Below are 25909 nucleotides of genomic sequence, written 5' to 3' on the forward strand. Positions count from 1 at the left end.
TAATGTGCTTATTATAAAGCAAAGGTACATTAACAAATAAGATGACACCTGTCTCTTCATCAAATAGTTACTTTTTATCTCATTTCCAAAATTAATTTTCAAAATCAAAAACATTTTCCATCTTTAGTTTAAAGCCCAAAATCTTTACATTGGATTATTCTTCAAGCCATTGTGGCAATGTGTCCTATAAAATATATCTATTATTTGAATCACAACCATAAAGAGTCAATTTAATATGGAACTTGAAATTCAACAGTACTTTACAGTAGTGTTAGACCTTTCATTTTATGAGTTTCAGAAGTATTGATCACCTAGTACGCTGACCTGATACCACTGTTCTACTATAGCACATTCAGCAATGCCTGTATAGCTCAAGGATGAATTAGGCAGAGCTGCCAATCCTTGAAGGATGCTGTTTTAAAATTCAGTACCTCTACTTTTTTTAATGTCAGCAACTGTATCAACCATATCCTCAATAAATTTAGTTTAAAATTCAAAAAATGTTACGAACAATATATCTCTATGTGTATACATCTATGCATACGTGCACATTTATATACTTATGAGGATTAGGTGTCATCATCAGGTGTTTTCTTCAATCACTGTCTTATTCTTTGAGGCCAAATCTGTTGATTAACTTTTGCTCATTGTTGGCCGGACTAGCTAGTCAGTGACCTCCAGCTCCCTGTCAGGCTCCATCTCTCCAGGACCAGAATTACAGGTTCTCATCACCTGCACTCAGATTTATACATGAGTTTTGGGTATCTGAAGTCAGATCCTTAAGCACATACCCAACTTTCAGAACAGTGTATGTTTGCAAATGGTATCCCAGACCATAATTTAACCAGCTTAGTCAAGAGCTACTTGCATCCCTGAGAGAATATACTTGTGATTGACTTCATAGTCCCATCCTTAACTCAAGCCCTAGATCTATATACTAGGGTTTAAATTACTTAACAGAATTCTGTTTAGAAGAGATGTTGCCAAAAGTAATGTTACTGCCCCCTAAGACAATTGCCAACTTATAGGTAGCTAACTGGGTAATTGCATCTCAATGTTTTGTTCACACCTTTCCAAACAAATTGTTTAGATACACATTTTTCATATGTAATTCAAATCAGGTTAAACATCTTATCTGTTCCTACTCTATTAGTGATTTTAATAAATAATAAAATCAATCCATAATAATTAATAAACTATTAATACATAATTCATTTTTATGTAATTATATTTTAACTTTAAAAATCTTGGATTTTATTAAAGGCATTAAAAACTTTGAATATTATATATCAATAGTCCACAATCCAATATTAGAAATAAAATGTAAATTTATTTAACAATATAAAATGTCAACAAACACTGAATAATGCATATGAAGAAAACTTTATGCCTTTAAAACATATTTTTTCAGTGTACTTCTTGGTGGTGCAGGAGGCTGTAGGCCAGAGCACTGGCCCTGCCTCTGCCAATATGGACTCTATCCCTTTCTTATTGTTCAAATGCCTCAACCTGAACTTTAAGAAGCCACCCTGGGTGTACATGGCACCAGCCATCATGATGTATGATCTGGTGGTAGTGTCTTAATTCTTCATTACAGAGGAAAAATTTTTATTTTATTGTTGAAACTCCATATGTTGGCTCAATGACTAATGAGCATGGGCACTAGAGAGCAGTAGCTTTCTTAACTTGCAGAGTTAATAGACAGAATATTATAGAAGGACTTGCATCTACCTTCCTGTAAATAAAGAGAAGTATAGGTTTCATAATCCTGGACCAATCTAATGTACCAAGTATTCAAAAACTCAGTAAGTTACTTCTTCTCTTCATTGGTTTTGCTCCTGTTGAGTTTCTTCATGTCTGGAGTATTCCTGGGAATGAAACTGTCTGGTTACCTTACAAGCTAGTGCTTCTTAAGAAGAAAGCAGTGGATCCCAGATTGGGTCCTGGTAATGGATTTTAAAGGCTGACCTTTGTGCAATGTGAAAAAGAATGAAGAACAAGTCAGAGCAGCAGTGAGTGACACCCAAGCAAATAATGAAAGCTCAGACAAGAATTCATGGTGTCAGAGACAAGTTCGTTACAGGAGTTTTTCTGGTGACCTATTCTGATAAACTGTCTTTGTTATGTGGCATTTTCTTCGTAGTTTTTTTTATTTCTTAAAAAAATATACTCCATTTTGAAAATTTTAGTATTGAATAAAGTAATTATTTTTTACCAAACAATTCTCTCTGATTAGAGTAAGGGAAAATAGACTAAACAGTCAAGGTTAATTTTATTCTTCAAAATAAGTATTTTTTAAAGAAAATGTAGTGCTGTTTGAAAGGACCCAAGTTCAATGCCAAGGAACCAATTTAGATGACTCACAACCAATTTTAACTGCAGTTATAGTAAATCCAACAGCATTATCTTTCATGGGTATCCACATTTATTTTCAAAGACCCCAATACTTTATCTCTCTCTCTCTCTCTCACTCACACACACACACACACACACACACACACACACACACACTGAAAAATAAAATAAATCTTAAAGAAATAGAATATATGTTCCATAATTTAAGATATACCAGTACATGTTACACGATTTCTTGCACTGGATTTTGAGTGTCTATAAGCAAGTGTCACTACAGATTTTCTGAATGCTCGCTGACAATTCTAAAGGGTCTCATATCCACTGCGATAGCTCTGTAGAACACACGAGAATAAGCTGATACTTTACACTGCTAAATTTACAGGAGTAGGTGGAGTAGGTGACTAGAGCACTGCCTGGTCTTCCAGAGGACCACAGGTTGGATTCTCAACACCTACGTCTCACAACCATGTGTCACTTCACTTTCAGAGCATCTGACATTGTCTTCTAGTCTCTATGAGCACTGCATACATGTGCTATACAGACACACATGTAGAACACATTAAGTTTTAAAAGAAAACAGACAAAAATGGCTTCTTTTTATATGGAAATACAAGGATGGTACCAATGTTGTGATAATATATATATATATATGTATATATATATATGTGTGTGTATGTATATGTACATATACTATATATATACACACACACATATATATATATACATATGTATGTATACTACACACACACACACACACACACACACACACACACACATTATATGTGTAGTTCATGAAGCCAACCAGACGATTCAGGCTAAATGATATTGGTTAGAATAAAGCACATGTTGACGTCTAAACAAATCACTGACCCAGGAAAAGAAGTTTACCAGTTTTGTTTGACTATTCTAAGACACACTTTTTAAATTCAATGGTTATCTGTCATTGCCTAGAGAAGTTCAGGTTTAAAAAAATCAGGTTAGAGCTGATGGAGAAAGATGATAGGAAGGTTATGATAGGTATCTTTCACAAAGTTCACATCGGACTGTTACTTAAAAAGCTAGAAGATTTGGAGCTTTATAGCTTTATATAGGTATGTTTTGAGTTAATGTAATGCATGAGATAAGTGTAGTTTGTTAATACATTCTCCCTCGAGGGATAAAGAAAGAATATTTGCTGTCACTGTGTTTTAAAAATGTATGTTTGAATATCATCTGTCAACACCTTTATTTTATTTAGAACAACAGTTGGTATTTTTAGCACTTTAGATTTTATGTCAATATGTATGTTTTTATCTCCTTCTGCCTTCCTGTTTATTTTATTCTGTTTTTATTCTTTGTCTGTATGAGATTAATTTATGAGGAAAAGCTCAAAAGTTATCATCAAGGAAACCAGAGAATGGTTGGGCCGTTAAGAGCACTTAATGCTCTTTAAGAGAACCTGGGTTCAGTTCCAAGCATCTATACAAGAGAGTTCACAACCACTTGTAATTCAGAGAATTCAGTGCCCTGTCAATTACACAGTCCAGTCACCTGCACATACATGGTACACATAAACACACTTACATATGCATCAATAAAATAAATCTTTTTAAGGCATCATCAAACAAGGTGGTTCATGCGTGTGAAATGTATTTCATGTATACTAGGAAGGAAAGCATAGAGGGCCAAAATGAAACTAACTCTGTAAAAGGAAAAAGAGCCTTCCAGGCATACCCAAAAGGATAACAGTGCATATGCATATAAGATATAGTCCCTAAGACTTTGGTAGGCTTTGTAGCACTTTACAAAGGCTATTCTACAGTGTTCCAAATATTAAAAATGGAGAGGGGGAAAACAATAAGAGAGAAGGGAAAGGAGAGGCAGAGAACTCATATATGACAAATATCTAAGACAATAAACTTGAGAAGGTTGTGGATTTTGCTGTTAGTTTTACTAATGAGGAATAATGATGGTTACTGTTATACTCTTAGGGCACTATCTGAACTATGTGATAGCTAACATACAAAAAATAACTAAGATGTGAGTGGAGATCTCTCATAATGAGTGTTGCTGAGTTAAACTAGTCACAAAGTTTGAAAATACAAAATAATGACAGTAAATGTTTATTTAAAGCTATACTGTTTCATTCTGAACCAGACAGAATAGAGAAGGAAGAAACTAGAAGCTATCATGGAACTAGATAGAGAGGTGATGGATGGCACTAGGTGATAGAGTGCTAGATTCCTATTATCCAGACAGAACAATAGACAGACAGCTAGAGACTGGATAGATAGGTAGGTATGTAGTAGATAGATGATAGATAGATGGATGGATGGATGGATAGATAGATAGATAGATAGATAGATAGATAGATAGATAGATAGATAGATAGACAGATGACAGAAAATAGACAGACAAAGAGATTATGATATATTGTAAAAACGAGTGACTGTTACTGGCAAAATTTTAGGACTTACACATTTAAAATGCACCAGAAAGTCAGATGATTAAGTAACAAGTGTATTGACATAAATACGTCCACAAAACAAGTGAGAAATATTAACCAAATTAAGTTTTATGTGTTCCATGTCCTGAATGTCAGAAAAACAAAACAATTAAAAAACTTGACAGACATTCTGTCATTGTGTTTACAGAGTTTATTTAAAAATGTAATGTATAATTTTAAAATGCATATAAATAGCCATCTATAAAACCCAAAATTATAGTCATGTTACGTTTTCTAGATATACAAAGATATATTTCAGACAGTTATTCTTCAAACATTTCCAAAACCTACAGAATATGGCACTTAAAGTTTTAATAACTTAGACTCTTCATGACAGTGAGACAAGTCTTCTCCCAGCAGCACCAATGTAGTCTTAAAAAGATGATAGATTTTAAAGAACTCTGAAACATTTTCTGTTTATGGCAAAAGCTAGTCATATGGGCAAAGAAAAGCTAGTCTTCTGTGCCCTTGCCACAATTCCTGACACTTTCTGTCCAAATTGAACCAGAGGACACAAGAAAGGCAACAGTTGTACTGTGCCAAGACAGGGTACGACAGTCCTGCAAAATTCCCTGCTGCACAGAAAAGTCAGTCAGATATTCTAGGCCTCTGGGCCAAAGATGATGCCTCAATATTATAGAGAAACCTTGAGTGACTGTCCAGGCAGCCATCTGCTTCTGTCATCCCTTACGTTTTTGAAAGTCGCTTGCACTTCCTACTTATTCAGGCAATATTTCCTTCTCTGGTCTTTAATGGAGTGAAGACCAAATAATTATAGTTACAATTATTCTTAATTATTATAAAGGATAGATTAGATATAAAACTTTAAATTCGCCAAGATTGAATAGATAATTACTATTTTCTCTGATTTTTTTCAAATATAATAGACTAGCTATTGTAACTATAATTCTTACCTGGTAACTGTTTTATTATATGTAATTTTACTATATTAAAGTATAAGCTTTCGCTTTTATTAAACAGAAAGGGGAAAATGCTATGGGATACCCCTGTATATTGTAAATATATATTGTTCCCATTGTTTACTAATAAAAACTGTTTGATGAATAATAGCTAGGCAGGATAGGGTTAGGCAGAACAATCAAACTGAGGACTTGGATGATGAACGTCAGAGTGGAGGGAGACACAAGCAACTGCCCAAGAAACAACATGCCAGTTGACCTGTAAAAGGCACAGCCATATGGTAATACGTAGATTAATAGAAATGGGTGAATTTACATGTAAGAGCTAGTTAGTAATAAGTCTGAACTATTAGAGAAACAGCTTTTAATTAATATAAATTTCTGTGTGATTATTTGGGACCTTGCTGTAGGGACACAAAAGCACAGCCTCCATTTGAGCAATGAAAGTGCAGTTTCATTTCCATCACACTAAGTCTAAATTCTTTACCAATTAAAATTTTGTTTCCCCTTTGTAAAGGGGAAATTTATAAGCATTTCTCTTAAACATACTATTTTTATCTCAAATTCATTCTAGTTGTCAATTTGTTTTGAAAGACAAATTTATAAAATGGAATAGTGTAAAATTTAGTCAAATAATTTTGTCAAATGCCTATTCTTTTTGCCTATGGTATTCAAATTACCTCAAATCCTGTGACAAAACTGATATCACCACAGTGAGTTCTTGTACTATGGGGAAGGCTTTTTTTGTTGATAATTTTGTTTTGAGTTTTGCTTGTTTTTTATCTCTTGGAAGTTTGGGCTCCTTTCTCGCCTTTTTCTTTTGATAACTAAAATTAAATTGGATAGATGGCACAAGCATAAAAATTATACTGTGGCTTTGATTTTCATGTACCCCTGCAGCACTTTATATATCAACTTAAAATTATTTTTTAACTTACAATTATTCTTCATGCCTTATAGGAGTTACTCAACCTCTTATATGTTTCTTTAACTTCATATTAGAATGGTTTCAATATTTGACAAAAGCAACAAATGTAGGTGAGACTGTGAAGAAACCAGATGTTCACATAGGAAGCAGAGGAAATGACATAGCACAACCGTGGTAAAACCAGCACTCCAATATACTTCTGCCTCTTCACTGAATTTACTGAGAATAACTGGATTCCTTACCACTGGCTTCATAAATGACATTTAAGTGTAAATACTCTTTTCTAGGCTCAGTTTCCTTTTCCTAAATAGAATTTAGAGTTATCCCATCTTGCAGAGGAGTAGCTGATGGCAATATTCTTAGTTCATAATGATGGTGAATGGCAAAGGGGAAGGAGTTATATGGTATCAGTGGCCATACAGTCAACAGTACATAATGGATTATGCACAATCAGCTCATATCCACCCTTTCATGATCTTAAATTCTATAACTATCCTTTGCCAAGAGTTTGAGCAGACACTTCCTTATTCCTTATGGTTGCACGTTATGAGACACATGACAGAAAGGATGACATATTGTGGTGAGTGAAGATGAGGACTTCTAGGTGTGTCTTTTTACTGCCTTGTACAAATATAATCTTGTATAAATCACTTAATCTTCCTTTAGAACAGTGTTCTTATTTGGAAAACATTGAGGGCACTTGAATTATGGATGGGATTTATGGTTAAATTTCAGGGAAGAAAATATTACTTGTTTTCTTTTTTTGAAAATGTATTTTATTTTGCTCTTGTATGTGTTGTTAGTCTATGTGTGTGTATGTGTGCACCTATGTACTATGTCCAGAGAGGCCCGAAGAAGGTGCCATAGCCCCTGGGGATGCACTTAGAAGAAGCTATGAGTCACTCAATGCTGTGCTGACAGGCAAATGTATGTGTTCTAGAAGAGCAGCAAGTACTGTTAACTACTTAGCCATCTACTCATTCCATAATGAATGCTTTTAACATATATTAACCTCAAGTCATAAGTCCATTGAATTTATCATCCGCAAATCTTAACAATTCAAGTAATCTAGATCTCTCTGTGATTGTGATATGGGTGCAGTTTCGCCCATTTTTGATTGAGTGCTGAGCTTCTTTTGCTCTTGCTGCTTTCTATTTATATGACCCTATTAACCTAAAAAACAAAATCTACCAGATTAAATCTGCAGATGGAAAGAAGCCTCCTATTTTCCCTAACTGGACTAGGTGGAATGTGATAACAAAGAGCTTCATTCTTTTCTAATTGTGCTTAACAGCTTTTACTTTGCAAAGTTTCTTTAGCTATTAATATGCATGTGGAATCACTTGGTACACTGTGGAGGTTACTACAAAATTAAATATTGAATTAAAGTCAAAGTTATTGGGTTTAATACCAAAAAAATGTTTTCTTAATCTTAAGATATCTGTTTGGAGTCAGTTCAAAATGCATATTTTGTTTTTTCCATTTTTAGGAATCAAAACACAAACATTAAAGATAATTAATGGCACTTAATATTAAATTGACTGGATACAATTTTATTTTCTAGTTTTATTGATGGGGATATCTTGAGAAATTTTAGTGTGAACAAGTGGATAAAATTTGTTGTTTTTTGTCAAGGGAAAACAATTGTTTCTGTGGTTAGTGGACCAAATGACAATTTTAAAATGGGAAGATAAAGGAGAGATAAAATAAAGATTGGAGAATACAGCATCACAGCCCCATGATGATCAGTATGTAAAGAAACGTGGTGATTATGTTGGGGAAATAAGTAGATTCAGGAAAGAGAAGACCACAGATTTAAGGATTTGTTAAGGTGAGGGCATCTTGTTCACTGGGGAAATATGAAGTTAAAAAAGATGAGGAAGAATTAGCTTTGTAATTAAGAAGATGAGGGTCTAATATACCCCTGAAAAGTAGTGTGATAATCAGTTCATTCTTCTGCAACACAGTCACTCATATGAATGAAGAGGCATAAGGAATGCACTCAAGTTCCAAACTCTTATGATTTTTTTCACAAGAACTAACTTCTCAGTCTCATTCATGAGAAAGGCTGTGTCCTCTTGCAAACACAATACCTCCTAACATCTTTTCACTGAGTACTTTCAATATGAGTTTTGGAGGGGAGAACCCTTCTTCAAACCAATGCAGCAGTCCTTACTCAGAGACAGTAGTGTTGATAATTCTCCCTTCAAGATGTAAAGGTAAAACTGATTACCTTCCCCTTGAATGGGACTATATGTAATGTTTCATGATAAGGTGGAGATGTTGGTTGCAGTTAGTTACAGAAGACAACACTTTGTGGCTTCCTTGTATGCTCCTACTCTAGATTCCCCATCCTGGGGAAAGTTAATGCTAAGTCATAACCATCATTAAAGTAAGATACAGAAACTAGAGGCTAATAACCAGAGGTAAAATGGTCATTCAGAAAAGGGGAACCTAACCTCAGTTTACTGCATAAATATACACCATGCCTGAGGGCATTTGCACTCTAAGTGCTTAGCCAGAACTACCCTCTAAGGGACTCCTGAGTTCTTCTAATTTCTAAATTGCTATAAAGCACTAAATGGTATATGTCACTACAGCATATTTTGGTAAAATATGTTTAAATTAAATCTGCTTTTCATGTCCATTATAATGAAATGTGAGTAAATGGTGAATAATTAATTAAAATACATTTAGTGTTAAAATTTTATGATTCCTGGAACATTAGAGTAATCCTATACCTGAAAGCATTTCTTATAAAAAATCTGTTAACACCACACATATAAAAATAGGTATGATTCTAAGCTCTGCTCTCAACATGTACTTCAAAAGTGAATGTGTGTGCACATGTGTGTCCATGCACACACACACACACACACAATACATGTGCATGTGATACACACATACACAAAAAAACTCATCTTTTTAATTAGCCAGATGTATGGTGGGGGAAAGGAGCACTTTAAAGTGTTGACACACACACATTCCTAACAGGGAGACTATAACTAAATGGTAAATGGGTATAGACAATTTGATATGAAATGGAACATGAAGAGCTAAGAATAGAAATTAATTTAGAACGGGATGCACTTTCTAAACCCAAATCATACATAAATAATCATCATTAAACAGTAAAGAATGTGTTCCTTCTGTAATATTAGAATTTTCTCTGAAACTATAATATTATGGGTCAGAGTCAATGCCAAATGGTAATAATGTATTTTGACAGGAGAGTAAGTTCTTAAATCTATTACCAACTCTGTTTTCAGAACCTTATGACTGATTATTGACAGCTTACATGCTTATCCCTTGTCATATCATCAATAAATGTCACAAATCAATTCCACTTGATCTTAGCCAAAAGGCAGAGAAGCAATACAAATTAATTCCAATAAAGAGAATATTAAATGCTTAGTGGTGTGACTGACCAGCAAGAAAATTTTAAAATAATCCATAATATTGTTGCATTTGCATAATATCTGGTCTTAACCAAAGAGGGCAACCACTCACATAGTGAGTTTGATTAGTTCACAAAGAACAAAGTCAGCACTAATTTGAGAAAAACCTAATTTTAATCAAGCAACATCATTTTGATTCATCATCTTTTGGTCCTAATCACAGTCTTCACTTGAATGTTGAGAAAAAAATGATTGCTAATTTTGAAGGTTAATATAAAAAGCTATCATTCTACATTTATGTCCATTGCTATAAAAACACACTTTGTCATAATGATTAAATATTGTTCTGAGTACTCCAGCTGATATCTGTGTGATTATAAGGTCATATAATACCCATAATGACAATAGACTTGATGAAGTCAAGGATCCACTATAAAATGACTATAAAATTAAAAAGAACAGTATAAAACAGATCATACTCAGAAATATTAAGATAATGAATGTTACCAATAATCATCTATACAAATATCTGCTTCATACCCTGAAGATTAGAAGTACTATTTCTGATCCACAAACTTGTCTTGGCCTATATTTACAGCCACCAATTTATATACAGAACCTGACAACACTGAGTTCACCATGTGGTTATTCATGGTTACTGAGCCATGAAAGCTATGCTTAACTTATCTAATTAAAATCCATAGATTGAATGACATATCAGAACTGTGATGTATTATATAATATAGTAAAATAGTACAAGTTATCATTGTATGATTGATAAAAGACTATTAGCACAATTTGATATGCATATAACTATTAACTGGTATTCAATTTTAGTAACAAAACCAACAGCCCAGGTAACCTCATTTTAGTCAATCATACTGGGTTTTAATGCAGACATTATTTGGTCTGTTGTAGGCTCACTATCTGGGGTAAGTAGATTTGTGTATCTCATATTTTCCCAGGAAATTTTACACAGCACAATTACCTGATTAAATGTGTGCAGTTTATTTATTCAGAGTATTTAATTTCTAAAAGCTTTATTATTGCAGAAGAAAAGGCAGAATTGAGAAATTTAAAAAAATGCTATCAACATTCTATTTTAAAAATCCATTTACATTTGGACAATTTTTTTTTGTCTCACTCAGCTCTCGCTATCCATAGTAGTTCATTTTAAATACAACACTTGCAAACACTGAGTTAACAAATACTGAAGTGCTGGTTAGGTTTCCAGGAGCATAGTGCCACAGTACTGCCATCAACCAATCAATACAGAACATGATTCTTTTGTATCATTCTGTTGAAATATACCTAAGATATGTCAATATAAATTGATGACTCATTAACATTGACTTTAGAGTCAACAGCCCTATGTACAGATCAAAAGTGGACCATCATTTTATTTAGGTCACTGTTTAGTTAGGGTTTCTGTTGCTGTGATAAACACTATCGCCATAAACAGCTTGGGGAAGAAAGGCTTTATTTTAGCTTACAGCTCTCAGGTCATACTCTATTGCTGAGCAAATTAGGACAGGAGCTCAAACCTTGGGAAAGTGTTGCTTACAGACCTGTTCTTCAGGCTTGCTCAGTGGGCCACCTTATAGCACCCAGGAGCACCAGGTCAGGGATGCTACTACTCACAGTTAGCTGGGCCCTACCATAAGACATCCATCAAAAAAAATTACCACATGCTTGCCCAAAATGATTACTGTTTGAGTCAAGTTGACATGAAGCTAGACAGCATACACTACAACTTTTCTGTGCTTAGAAACATTAGATAATATCTTGAAGCTATACTTAGTCGTTATAAACCATGGAGTCACCAACCCAAGGCACAAAAATGTGAATATGATGGCACTATATGAACCACAGAATATATCTTTGGTCACTAGACACAAGTGTGTTGGCTTGACCTCAACTATGAATGTGTCCAGGAGCAACTCAAGTACTTTGCAACTTTGTGAATATCCACAGATGAGCACTGAAGCGCCAAGTATTGATTTTTGAGGTTACAAATAAATTTTAACAAGTACTTGAATTTACAGACCCAAGATCTAAGAATAATGAGGATTGATTATATGCAGTCCAGGTGATTGATACGCCTTATTTAAAACACATTTCAAATCACGGCCCTGAAATTGAAATGCCGTAATTTTTCTATGACCTTCTAACAACTGAATATCTGATATATTCCTGACAAGGCATCCTCAGTTGGAGCCTCCTTCTATATCATACCACACCTTCTGTCTCTGCACATCAGTAAATCCACCTCCACACTCCTACCTCCCAGCCTCTCCTGATTTCAAAATTCAAGCACCTCCCTCCAATAGAGAAAACGCCCACATGTCCTGAGCAGCTTTCTTATAGATCTGCCTTGTTCCGCCATTTATTTTCATATTATTTTGTTCTCAGTTCTTTTAATAAATCACATGATCTGGCAGCATGACTTCATTCCCCTATCAGTCTTAATGATTTTTTAACAAGCTGGCTATTTCATCCAAAGGCCAGTTAAAAAAACATTCTTTACTGCAAACAGAAACCTGTTCTCTGGAGAAATGAATGGGCTAGTCTTAGATCATGAAGTGGCACAGCTATTGCTTCTCTCCTTCTCCACTTCCATCTTTTCCTGTCTTGTGTTGCACTTCATCTCTCTCTTTTAATTTCTTGAATTTTATATTTATTTTTATACGCATTTCCAAGACCAAGAAGGGTCAATTTGACTAAACCCCACAATTAGAAAAATATTTTTATTTCATAATTTACTCTGGGAAAGAAAGAACATGGTAATATCTCAAACAAAAGAATTTAAATAATTCTTCATTTTATTTATCAAAAAAAGTAATATTAATTTCTATTTGACTAAATTATTTCTTTTTAAAAAATGCTCCTCAAAAAGTGTTTCTTGAAACTGAGGATATGCCTCAATATTAGGGCATTTGCCAAACAAAGCATGGACCCTAAGTTTGACTCTAGCACCACAAAAATGTGATTTGTGGCCTAGTAAGTTGACTCAGAGAGGGAAGAATTTTCTGTGCATGAGAGCTAGAATCTAGACCCCTTTCCCAAGGTACAGTTGACCTAGAACCCAATGTCTGTAAACCCAGAGTTCCTATGGCCATAGGGGCAAAGAGGCATGTGGCAAAGACAGGAGGATCCCAAGGAGCTTGCAAGTCAGGCACCTTGGTGTACATAGCAGCATCATGACCCTTTCTCAAAGAAGGTGAAAGGCAAGGACATCACCACCATCTGCCAAGGCACATGAGCATCCACATGCGTTTGTTTCTTTCTGTTCTTGAGCTAAAACAGAACACGCACAATTGTGGGTTTCAGGCAAATCGTTTTTCATGGTATTAAAAACAGGAATTATAGTGTGTGTGTGTGTGTGTGTGTGTGTGTGTGTGTGTGTGTGTGTGTGTGTTTGCCTATCATCTCTATCAAAAAATGTTGAAAACTATATTGGAAAAAATGAACTACTGATTCATGTGATATATTTTAAGGCACAGTCAAAAAATTTTGAAACTGTTGATTTATCTACACATGTAAAACAATAGTTTCTACTTCAAATTTAAAGACAGAAAATTTCGAGGAATCCACAAGGATGACCCCAGCTAAGACCCTAAGCAATAGTGAAGAGGGTGCCTAAACTGCCCTTCCCCTGTAATTGGATTGATGACTATCTTAATTGTCATCATAGAACTTTCATCCAGCAACTGATGGAAGTGAATGCAGAGATCCACAGTGGAACACTGGTCTGAGCTCCCGAAGTCCAGTCGAAGAGACGGAGGAGCGATGGTATGAGCAAAGGGGTTAAGACCACGATGGGAATATACACTGAAACAGTTTACCTGAGCTAATGGGATGTCACTAACTCTGGTCTGACAGCAGAGGACCAAACTAGGCCCCTCTGAATGTGGGTAACAGTTGTATGGCTGGACCAGACTGAGGGCCACTGGCACTGAGATCAGGATTTATTGCTAGTGCTTGAACTGGCTTTTTGGAGCCAATTCTTTTTGAAGGGATACCTTGCTCAGCCTAGATACGGTAGGGAGGGACTTGACCCTGCCTCAAAACAATGTGCTAGACTTTGTTGACTTCCCATAGGAAACTTTACCCTCTCTGAGGAGTGGACAGGGGGTAGGTGAGAGATAGAGAGAGAAGGAGGAGGGGAGGTAGATGGAACTGGGTCTTGTATGTAAAATGAGAAAAGATAGTTTTTTAAAAAAAGAAAGAAAGAAATTTAAAAAAAAGACAAGTGAACAACAATAGTTTAATGGCCATGAAATACTATCGAAATCCTCATTATAAAGTCAAAAAGGGATTTTTGGGAACAATTTAGCACAAAATGACACACACATTTGTCACTTTAACTGAATTTTCTAATTTTTATAATAGAATTCTTGGCCTTTCTTCCTTAGTAATTCTTGAAATTAAGTCAAAGCAAATTCAGAAAATCCTAAAACCATAGAACCTACTTATTTCTGTATATTTAACTATGCTTTACTGTGATACTATATGTTTTTATGTGGGAATGTGCACATGAGTGCAGGTGCCCGCAGAGACCAGAAGAAGGTATCAGACCTTCTCCAGATGGAGTTAGTAGTGAACTGCCTAGTGTGGATACCGGAACCACACTGGGTCCTCTGCAAGAGTAGTACATCCTCTTAACTGTTGCACCATCTTAACATTTCAAGCACATCCTAGAGAACCTCTTAATCATGTGGTTTGACAAGACAGTAGTTTGGTCTTGACACCTTTGATTCCCCTTCTAGTTTACAAAGTGTTCAGGCTGCTTTATCAGGAAACAGTGTATTATGAGTGACTCAGCTGGCCTTGAACATAAGTAACTGCTGGGAAAATGTGAAAATGACTTGAGACTTTGTTCCTCAAGGCTCCACATTCCCGACAACAAAATCATGACCTCTCAAGCAAGTATTAACAAGTCAGGTTAACACTCCTGAGAATATGACTCCTCATAGACTTTTTTTAAAAAAATGTGAGTATGTATAAATTGTTCTTCCTCTTTAGGAATTTCACAGAATTTAATGCTGATTTCCTCAAGACACACCTCAGAAAAGCAGATTTGAGCCAGGCAGTGGTGGTTCATGCCTTTAATCCCAGCACTTGGGAGGCAGAGACAGGTGGATCTCTGTGAGTTCGAGCCCAGCCTGGTCTACAAGAGCTAGTTCCAGGACAGGCTCCCTGTCCTGTCACAAAAACCCTGTCACAAAAAAAAACAGAAAAGAAAAAAATAGAAATGCAGAATTGTTCCAGATTACCACAATAAAGTAAACAAAATAGTAAAAAGTGGGTCACATGAACTCTTTTGTTTTTTTATCCAGTGCATGTAAGAGCTGCTTTTATGTGATATTACAGTTCATCTAATGTAGAATAACAGTATTTACAAAATAACAATGCATATATCTTAGGTATGAAATATTGCATCCATAAAAAGTGTATGCAGTGCTTTGAGTCTTATGGAGTCCAGGGGTCTCCAAAAGGATGCCCTGACGTGATTGCAGACAGTTGAATGACTAAGATTGCTTCTTAAAACACATCAGGAATAGCATTTGTTCTATCAATTTATGCTTCCTTTTACAAAATACTTCTTTGTAGCATTCGCCAAAGTTGGATGCTATTTTACCCGTTATATGGTATCTTTTCAAAATTTAGTCAGTCAGTTCTCCCAAAATCTACCCTTACTTTATCAACTAAGTTCAGGAGTTTTCCAAATTCTCTGTTGTCACTTCAACAAAGTTCCCACCATCTTCACCTGCATCAGCTCCATCTCTTTAAACCCATCTTTGCCCATTCTCAAGAAGCAACACTTCATCCGTCTAAATTTTATCATGAAGCTGGAACAATCCAGTCGCATGTTGAGGCTCCATTGCTCATTTTAGTTCTCTTGCTACCTCCACCCCTGTCACTTATCTGATTTCTTCCACCAGTGTTTGAAAACCTCAGGTCCTCCCAAAGGGTCGCCATCAACATTTTACAGTAGAGTTTATTCTCTTACGATGCACATGCATTGTGCATGTCCTCCTAGCAATTTGGGAGGCTGGGGGAGGATTAGTGCCTGTAGGTTTCAGGCTATGTGATTTTGATCATTGTAGACAGAATCAAGTTTTTAGAAACTCCCATTTATGTTGAGATTTTTGACTTTTCTCTAATCATAAATGTTCTTAAGGGTATCTAAAGCAGCAGGTAATTTTCAGAAAGATTTTTAATCTACTCTTTTGCATATCTGTTAATAGAATCAGTATCTACGTCAGCTTGTAGCTCAAGACATATTTTTTAACTAATAAGACTTGAAAATAAATTGTGCCTTTATTGTACATTGATATGATATCATAATATCAGTTATGAAAATACTCTCTATATTGTTGTTTATCTCTGCCAGGCCTGCTGAGTGAATACGTGTATTGTCTGTGAGTAGTAAGATTTTGAAAGGGATTTTTTTCCCCCCTAAGAACCGGGTCTTAGAGGTTGGCAATAACAATGAAAAAAGAGGCCATAAATTTGAAGGAGAGCTTGAAGGAGTATATGGGATGATTCAGAGAGGAAAAAGAGAAGGGAGAAACAGAATTACAATGTTAAAAATAAAATTGGCCGAAAGTATTTAGTAAATCATACTGTAAATAGGAATTCACTCATCTAGGCTTTGATATTGTTATAAGACAAATAGAATATATTTTCTATAAGTCTTCAGAATTTGGGGATTTTTGTGAATAGTAAATTAATGCTGGATTCAACCTAAAGTCACCAACTAATGTGACCCACAGCAAGGAGTCTGCTTGTCCTTTGAAACTTTAAATAGTCACCAACTTCTTTATGAAAGTCCTAGAAGGCATTTTCCAATATAAGAGAGTTTCTCCAATTGGAAATTGGTTTGTCGATGCAAGGATATGGATCTTCCTCCAATGAAGTGGGTAGGCCCTTCTGGGTACTTTTGGAGGCTTCAGCATCAGAACTTGCTGTCCTCACACTTTCTCACCCTTCTATGCTAGATTGTCTATAGTCTTCATGTTGCGAGCAAAGCCGTTTTGCTTTCTTAGCACTGGTGAGCTTTCTGAGAAAGCACCTTTAGCTGCTGTCCTTTGCACTCACAACCTGGACGGCTGACGACAACACTTGGTTAAGGCCTGTCTCGGCTTTCGTCATGTTTTCCTCTCAAAAACTGATCCCATCTATATTTAGATTTCAAGTGAGAAAATCCCTACCCTTGTTTCCACTTGAGCACTTACAGACAGCTATGAATATCCTAAGTTCAATATTGAATATAGTGTAATATTAAACAATGAGGAGGATCAGTAGGTGGTGTCATGGTAATATTAAGTCATTGATGAACATGGAGTCCATCAAACTCTATGGACACAGCTTGCAGAGTCCTTAAACAACTACAGTAGCAATAGAGATCCATTCATTTCCCCCCACAAAAGGGCGTCATGGAAGAGGCAGAGAATGAATTTATGAACCAAAGAATGGGAAGGGTAGGACGAAAAGCTGTTTTCTGGGCATGACATGTCCACTTCATTCATGAACTCACTGCTGTTCTGGCTACTCGAGTTTAAAACAGTAGATCAGCTAACATCCCTGCATACAACTCTCACTGGACCCGGTGTTATTAAATAGTGGGGTATATGAACATGGAAAGGGAAGGTGTTGCTGGGACGGGCATTAGGGAAGGTTAGAAAGGAGAATTTGACGTGGATCTGATCAAAGTGTATTGTATCCATGTATGGAATTGTCCAAGAATGTATAAAGATTATTTTTTAAAAAAGTAATCCTAAAAGATCATTCCAATAGTTATCATGATGAAAATACTTTAAATAATTACCAAAATATCACACAGATACACAAAATTAGGACAAAAAGGAAACCATCCTTCAACAGACTTCCAGGTTATGTGGTAGTTTCAAACCTTCACTTTTTAACATACAATTGTGAAGCTCAATAAACCAAATAATATTTAAAAAGTATGCCTACACTTAAGAGAATCAGTCTTTTAGAAGAAAACCTCTGAGATCATTTAAGGAGAGGAGCAGAGAGACTATCACATCCAGAAGTCACAGATGACTATAAAAAAATGGTGTTCTTTAGGCACATGACAGCTGCATATGACAGTCACATGCAAGCACTATGTACACCCACAAGGCCACTCCAATCCCAGCATGGAGTGGGGTGGTGACATGAAGTAGCTGAGGAACTATTGTCAATTGATAGTATCTGGGAGAGAGAAAGTCATTTTTCTTTAAAAGTGTCTCTGATAGGTGAACCGTTCTCTACTGGGAGGCTACACATTTGTGAACATATGGACGGCACAAATTGGACTTGGCCTGTGAATTTAAGAAAACAAGTGGACATAAAGTTCATGGGGGCTTAGGGTGGATTGGTGAGAAGTGGTGGGGGGGGTGAATGTGGTCAAAACTCATCGCATAACATTCTCAGATAATTGAATGTTTCAAGGAGGAATTTTTATTTAAGGAAAATTATCTCACCAAAAGCATTTATTCCCCCTTTCTTGCATGGCTAAGCACAGGTTTGAGAACAGGAAGAGAGCATCCTTGTTTTATGTATTCACCACATGGTTCCAGCTACTCGCCAGTTCCATAAATGTTCATCGCTGAGCAATTTCTGGGTGTCTACATCGAGAAGCGCATCAGTTCTAGGGAATGAAAATGGCAGCCTTTCTCATTTCAAGGACTGTATGACGTGATGACTTAGACTTATGACTTAGAATCAGAAAATTTGAATTCTTTCCCCAGCCAGCTAGGAGATTGCATGCTGCTTTATCTGTCTCCCCCAAATCATTCTCAGCTCACACATTCTAGAATGTTTTTATCATCATATATGAAGAATAAACAATTCATTAAGTGTCAGTATGTGGGGATGAATTTTGCATTATTTGACTTTGCTTTGGAAGAATTTCTTTTGTCTCAAAGAGATGACGTTCCGTAAAAGATATCAGTGTACACGATATCAGTGTCTAAGGATATTTTCACTACTCGTTCTAATGTGAGGCTGTGCTTCTCCATTCTGTTCTCCACACCTGTGCCACATGATGTTTTTAGTTTCTCACACCTAGGTTACTCCTACACAACTTCTTTTTTTCAGCAAAAGTTATCTCATCTTACTCTTACTGCCTCTGAGTTCCATAGGATATCTGTGGTCCTTGCTATGGTGACTTGAAGTGAGAATGACCCAAATGAGCTGCTTGTATATTTTCTCCTCTCTCTCTCTCTCTCTCTCTCTCTCTCTCTCTCTCTCTCTCTCTCTCTCTCTCTCTCTCTCCCTATCTCTGTATCTGCTTCCTATGAGTCAGTATATAAAGTTCTCAGCTACTCTTTGTTCTACCCACCACCATGCCTTCCTGCCTCCCGCCATGATGATCATGAACTAACCATTTGAAATTGTAAACACGTCTCAAATTATATGCTTTATTTTATGAGTTGCCCTGGTTATGGTGTCTCTTCACAGCAATTGATCAATAACTAATACAGTAATAGTTTTTAGGTGCCACAAATCACTTTCTCAAGAAATGGAAAAGGTATAATAAAAGTCTTTTTTTTCTATCTGTGCTAATGTGTTTGCAAAAAAAAATAATTTAGTTTCTATTTTAGCCCAGTGATCACTCATATCTTTGTTTGATTATATTAAGACTAATTCAATTTTTCTTCAAAATAGTTTCACTTCTTTTTCTAGTGTAAGATGATATGTGTTTGAGATTTTGTTCTGGAGACATAAAATTGAGAATTTTTCTTTTCTCTTCATCATACACTGGGTTTATCAGAAAGCAGAGCCTTAGGCATAGATTCATATGCTGCTTTATGAAGAAATGTAATTCTAGGGACCAGAAATGAATGTTGAGGGAAATGGCATAGGTGTAGGAAGAGATGCTATGTGAATGCTTTATCCAACGGCCCATGGCTAAGTGTGACAGTAATCTCATCAGAATCTCTTCTGAGTATCCACAAAATATCATGTTATGACATTCTTTCTAAAGGGGGAAAGATGAAAGATTTCATAGTTCATCTCTGTGCTCAGATTTCAAGGAAATAGAACTAGAATCTTCCATTCTTTGGGAAAAGAGAAAAGCAATATTGACCCCAGATTGTGTCCCCTTTAAGGTATTACTGCAACCACACTGAAAAATATAAACTAGCACATTGTCTCATAACACTCTACCATTAGACAACACAGAAAATCTTCAATAAACACCATCACACTTAAAAATGAAGAAATCACAGTAATACATTCTTTTTGGTGGGATGAAGAACTGTCTAAGGTTTACCACAGGATTTGTAAATTTATAGAAACAGATGGTCAAAAATGGGAACCACTAGAAACATCTCATTTTTAAACACCAGCCATTTCTCATTCCTTTACTTCTTTCTATAATCAGAAAGGTTAAAAAAGTCAACAGACCTCAGGTCATTCTGACAGGTGTAAGATGGTATCTCAGAGTTGTTTTGATTTGGATTTGCTGATGGCTAAGAACGTTGAACATTTCCTTAAGTGCCTTTTGTTCATTTGAGATTCTTCTGTTGAGAATTCTCTGTTTAGTTCAGTACCCCATTTTTAAATTAGGTTATTTAGAATTTTGATGTCTAATTTCTCGAGTTATTTATGTATTTTGGAGATCAGTCCTTTGTCTAATGTGGGGCTGGTGACGATCTTTTCCCATTCTTAGGCTGTCGTTTTGTCTTGTGACCGTGTCCTTTTCTTTACAGAACCTTCTCAGTTTTACGGCGTTCCATTAATTTATTGTTTCTCGCAGTGTCTGTACTACTGGCATTATATTTAGGAATTGGTCTCCTGTGCCCATGCAGTGAAGACTACTTTCTGCTTTCTCTTCTATCAGGTTCAGTGTGGTCAGATTCATATTAAGGTCTTTAATTCATTTGGATTTGTTTGAGTTTTGCACATAGGGATGGATATGGATCTTCTTGCATTCTTCTACATGTTGACATCCAGTTATGCCAGCACCATTTTTTCAAGATGTTTTATTTTTTCTATTGTATAATTTTAGCTTCTTTGTCAAAAATTAGGTATTCATAGGTGTGTGAATTAATATCTGAATCTTCGATTCTATTTCATTGGTCAAACTCTATATTTTTATGCCAATACCAAGGTGTTTTCATTACTGTAGCTCTATAATAGAGCTTGATGTCAGGGATGGTGATGTGGTCAGAAGGTCCTTTATTGTACAGTATGGTTTTGGCTATCCTGGTTTTTTGTTTTTCCATATGAAGTTGATTATTGTTCGCTCAAAGTCTGTGAAGAACTGTGTTGGGATTTTGATGGAAATTACATTAAATCTATAGATTGCTTTTGGTAGAATTGCCATTTTTATTATGTTGATCCTGCCTATCCAAGAGTATGGGAGATCTTCAAAAGCATCAATGATAGCTTATGCTGAAGAGGATGTGGAGTAAGGGGAACAGTCATCCATTGCTGGTGGGAATACAAACTTATGCAACCACTTTGGAAATTAGTATGGCAGTTTCTCAGGAAATTGAGAATCAATCTACCTCTGGATCCAGCAATACCACTCTTGGAAATATACCCAAAAGATGCTCTATCATACAACAAAGACATTTGTTTAACTACGATTATAACAGCATTATTTGTAATAGCCAGAACCTGGAAACAACAAGGTGCCCCTCATCTGAGGAATGGATAAAGAAAATGTGACACATCAGAGTACTACTCAGTAGTAAAAAATAACATCTTGAATTTTGCAATCAAATAGGTGGAACTAGAAAAATCTATCTTGAGTGATGTAACCCAGACCCCAAAGGATGAATATGGTATATATTCACTCCTAAGTGGATACTAGATATAAACAAAAAATATTGAGCCTATAGTTCATGATCATAGAGAAGCTAAGTAATAAGGTGAACCTTAAGAAAAACATATATAAATCCACCGAGAAAGTCAAAATAGACAAGATTGCCTGACAAAATTGGGAACATAAGGGTGGAGGGAGAAGGGAGGGAAGAAGGATAAGAGGAGGGTAGAAGGGAAGGGGCGAGGAGAACTTGAGGGAACAAGATAATTAAGATGGAGGAAGGACAGAGATGAGAGCAAGGAAAGAGATATCTTTATTGAGGGAGCCATTATGGGGTTAGCAAAAAATCTGAGTCTAGAGAAATTTCTAGGAATTCAGAAGGATGACCCCAGTTAAGACTCTGAGCAGTAAAGGAGAGGGGGCCCAAACTGGTCTTGCCCTGTAGTCAGACTGATGAATATCTTAAATATCACCATAGAACCTTTTTTCGGCAACTGATGGAAACAGGCAGAGACCCTCATTGAAGCACTAGACTGAGCTCCCAAAGTCCAGTAGAAGAGTGGGAAGAATGAGAGTATGATCAAAGAGGTCAAAACCATGCTGGGTAAACCCACTGAAACACTGAAACTGACCTAATGGGAGCTTGCCAACACCAATCAGACTGGGCAGGAACAAGCATAGAACCAAATTAGACCCTCTAAATGTAGTTGACAGTTGCATGGCTGGGACAGACTGAGGGGCTACTGGCAGTGACACCAGGATTTATTCCTACTGCATGTTCCGGCTTTTGGGGAACCTATTCTCTTTGGATGGTTACCCTGCTCAACCTAGATATAATAGGGAGGGCGTTGGACCTTCCCCAAAGCAATATGCCTTACCCTCTCTGAGGAGTGGATGGGAGTGGGTAGAGGGTATGTGGAGGAAATGGGTGGAGGGGAGGGAGTGGGAACTTGGATTGGCAGGTATAGTGGAGAAAAATAGTTTGCTTTCTTTTTAAAAATAAAAAAGGTTTAAAAAGGTCAACAGACTGTTTCCCAAGTGAAAACTAGGGCATTTGAAAATCCATAATCATTTCACCGGGTTGAATCACTCACTGACACGAATGTGCCAAATGACTTTCAAAGGGGGAATGTTCCACATGTTTCAAAGGCAAATTACTCACCAAGTGTTGCTGGTAGTTGGCTCAGAAATAACCTTGTGAGATTAGTGTCAGAACCTTAGTAGATATGAGTACAATATTTACCTTTTCAAATAAGAAGAAGAAAATTCTATTCCCCCATATTGCTCACTTTGTTAATGAAATTATTAGTATACATTTGCAGAAGAAACAATAGAAAAAATGCTCCTAAAACTTTTAAATGAAGGCTAAGGAAGCTTATTGGTAGAGATTGTGGGGCGTGTAAGATGCCCTATATACCATCTTTGTGATTAAAAAAATAGTAAGAAGGAGTGCAGGAGGATAAGGAAAAGAAGAGAAGGAGGAGGAATAGAAAGAGGAGGAGGAAGAAGAAAGTTTAAAACCACAAGAAAAATCATGAATTCTTCCAAAAATCTATAGCATTTTAAAAGCAGAGAGAGGCTCATACTTTCCAATTTTCCACAAAATATGTGACACCAAAACTCTGTGCTTTTGTAACTGTGTTCATTAGTTCATGAATCCTCTTGGCAACCACATGGAGCAGAAGCAGTGAGATGCACATGTGAAGTGGGCATTTAGGAGAAGAGAAAGTTCTGTGTTTTAAAGCATGGCCTTGAGGATGAAGAGGTGGAAAGGAGGAAGTGAAAAAGCTGACTTCCTGAGGCTCCAAGGCAAAGAGTGGTGGAAGCAAAGGTCCTGGGAGGAGAAAATATAGTGCAATTGAAGCAGTCCAAAGTGGGGTGGAGATTAGAAAGAGAAGCAAACGGGAGAGTAGCAAAAACAGACTTCTGCACGTGGGCAGCTTATGCTTAGGTCTCTGGATCTAAAACCAGGAAGTTTTCCTTTATTTTATGGGTACTGTGAAATAACCCGGATCATAATGATAAAGATGGCACATGGTAGTATTATATTTCAGCAATTCTTTTCCCCCAACAACACATAAGAATTAAGAAACCAAAATTCAGGTGTCAGGAAGAATAATAAACACGAGCTATCAAGTGACCCCAAATTAGACAGAATCAAAGAAACTGGGCAACAAATATACTGCAAAAAAGCAAAGTGAGACACAAACTGAAAAAATGACTTGGTGAATAAATATGTTTTCAAAGATTTGAAGAGAAGAACTTGGGGAGGGAAAAGTTTGCTACATAAAGTTTTTAAGGTATTATTTGTTAGTTTTGCTATTTAATTTTGCCTCATGGTAGTTAGTAAAATTATAGCAACTGAAGGTATATATTCAACATTGCTTCATCAGTAGCAAATTCAAAAAAGACAAAAATGTCAGCTCGTGTCATGCTAAGCTAAAGTGGTAGAATTTAAATCATAGTACTAGGCTTTAAACCTGTAGCTCAAGAAGAAAAACAAGGATATATTTGAGGTCAGTAAACCTATAGATGTGGTCATTGAATTTTAAAATATCAGAGGAGAAAACAAAACATTATAACCAAAGAGGAGATATACGGTCAAAGAAGTGCAACAACACCCATACATGTGTGCGTGCATGTGTGTGTTACAGTGTGTTCAGGTGTGTGCATGTATGTCCATGAATGCAGTACATATCTGGAGGGTGACCTCAGTTTCAGTCCTTGGCTTCCACCTTGTTTACTTAATATAGACTTCTCTCTTTGTTGCTGGTTCACAGCCTTCCATGGAGTCACCTGTCTCCATCTCCCATCTTCCCATGGGACCAATATTACAGAAACTCAAAATACAAATCTGGTCTTTACATGGCTTCTGAGATTCAAACTCAAGTCCTCAGATTTGAGGACAATTGCTTTCATCCACTGAGCCACCAATACAGCCCACGGCCACATCTAAAAAGAACATATTTAGACATTTGAAAGAACTATGACATCTTACTTTACCATTTGTTACCATTTATTATGAGATTTAAAAAGGTTTTAATTTATAAAGAAATGTGTAAAGCATAAGAGATAAACCCTAAACTGCATGATATAAACTAAACATCCTGGGAGATGTATTGACTTCCCAGCATAAACTAAGAAATCTAGAGGGAAAATTACAGCTCATTTAATTTCCCACCTCACATACTCTTAATTAATAAAGCAAACATCACATACATTATACTAACAAATGATGTGGCACTTTTAATTATAGTTTGAGAACTAATTTCTCACCCCAGGGTCATCTGAGGTTAATTTAAAAAGTAATTGAATAATTGATCATAAATGCCACGAAACCGATAAATTGTTAATGTTTCATTACTTATTAAAAATTGGAATATCTGCTTAAACAATTCAATCAAACTTTTTATAAAATTACTGGACTCAAGAAAACAGAAGATGGTCTGTAATCATAAGGTTGGCTGGAGTAAGAAAAGGAGAAAAGCACATCAAAGAGAAAATAAAATAATGATTCAACCCAAGACCATCAACTAGGAATATATGAATCTATGCTTTTTTTCCTAGAACTGAATATGATTTTTGTCTTTATTTTCTTTTGAGGAAAATTTAAAACGTGAATAATACCCTTGAACACTGGCATTAACACTAGCATTCAGTTGTTGAAAGACATATTGTCAAAAGCAACATTATTGACTGACTGCTGTAATGTACACATTGATCAATAAACTTAAATATGTATTATACACCTCACATTCTTTTCTCTGAGTTGGTTCTGAATATGTTTTTCTAGCAGAACTCATTTGAACTTTCTCTTTGTTATTTTGCATAGAGTGTTTTCCTTTCTATACTTCAAAAGCATAAGTCCAGTCAGACAGAACTCTTAATTTTATTTACCAAATCCAAACACAATATTTTACTTCTGTTTTATGAAAAGAAAAGAAAAGTGCAGAGTAAGACATGAAATGTAAGCATTCAAGGATTTACCTTGAATGAAATCAGCTGTCTGCCCTGGCAGCTTTGTCCCTTGGCCTC

The 25909-nt window shown here is 36.0% G+C and overlaps 1 protein-coding gene and 1 pseudogene across 5 annotated transcripts in view; one reads left to right on the forward strand and one right to left on the reverse strand.

The window, feature by feature from the left end:
* Marchf1 (membrane associated ring-CH-type finger 1) overlaps window positions 1-25909 on the reverse strand; it is an 846936-nt gene that overhangs the window by 673096 nt on the left and 147931 nt on the right. The gene's annotated exons all lie outside the window — the stretch shown is intronic.
* LOC148118300 (oligosaccharyltransferase complex subunit OSTC pseudogene) lies at window positions 1471-1904 on the forward strand (annotated as a pseudogene).

This window comes from Myodes glareolus, chromosome 23, assembly GCF_982192425.1.
Source record: "Myodes glareolus chromosome 23, mMyoGla1.1, whole genome shotgun sequence".
In the NCBI taxonomy this organism is placed as follows: Eukaryota; Metazoa; Chordata; class Mammalia; order Rodentia; family Cricetidae; genus Myodes; species Myodes glareolus.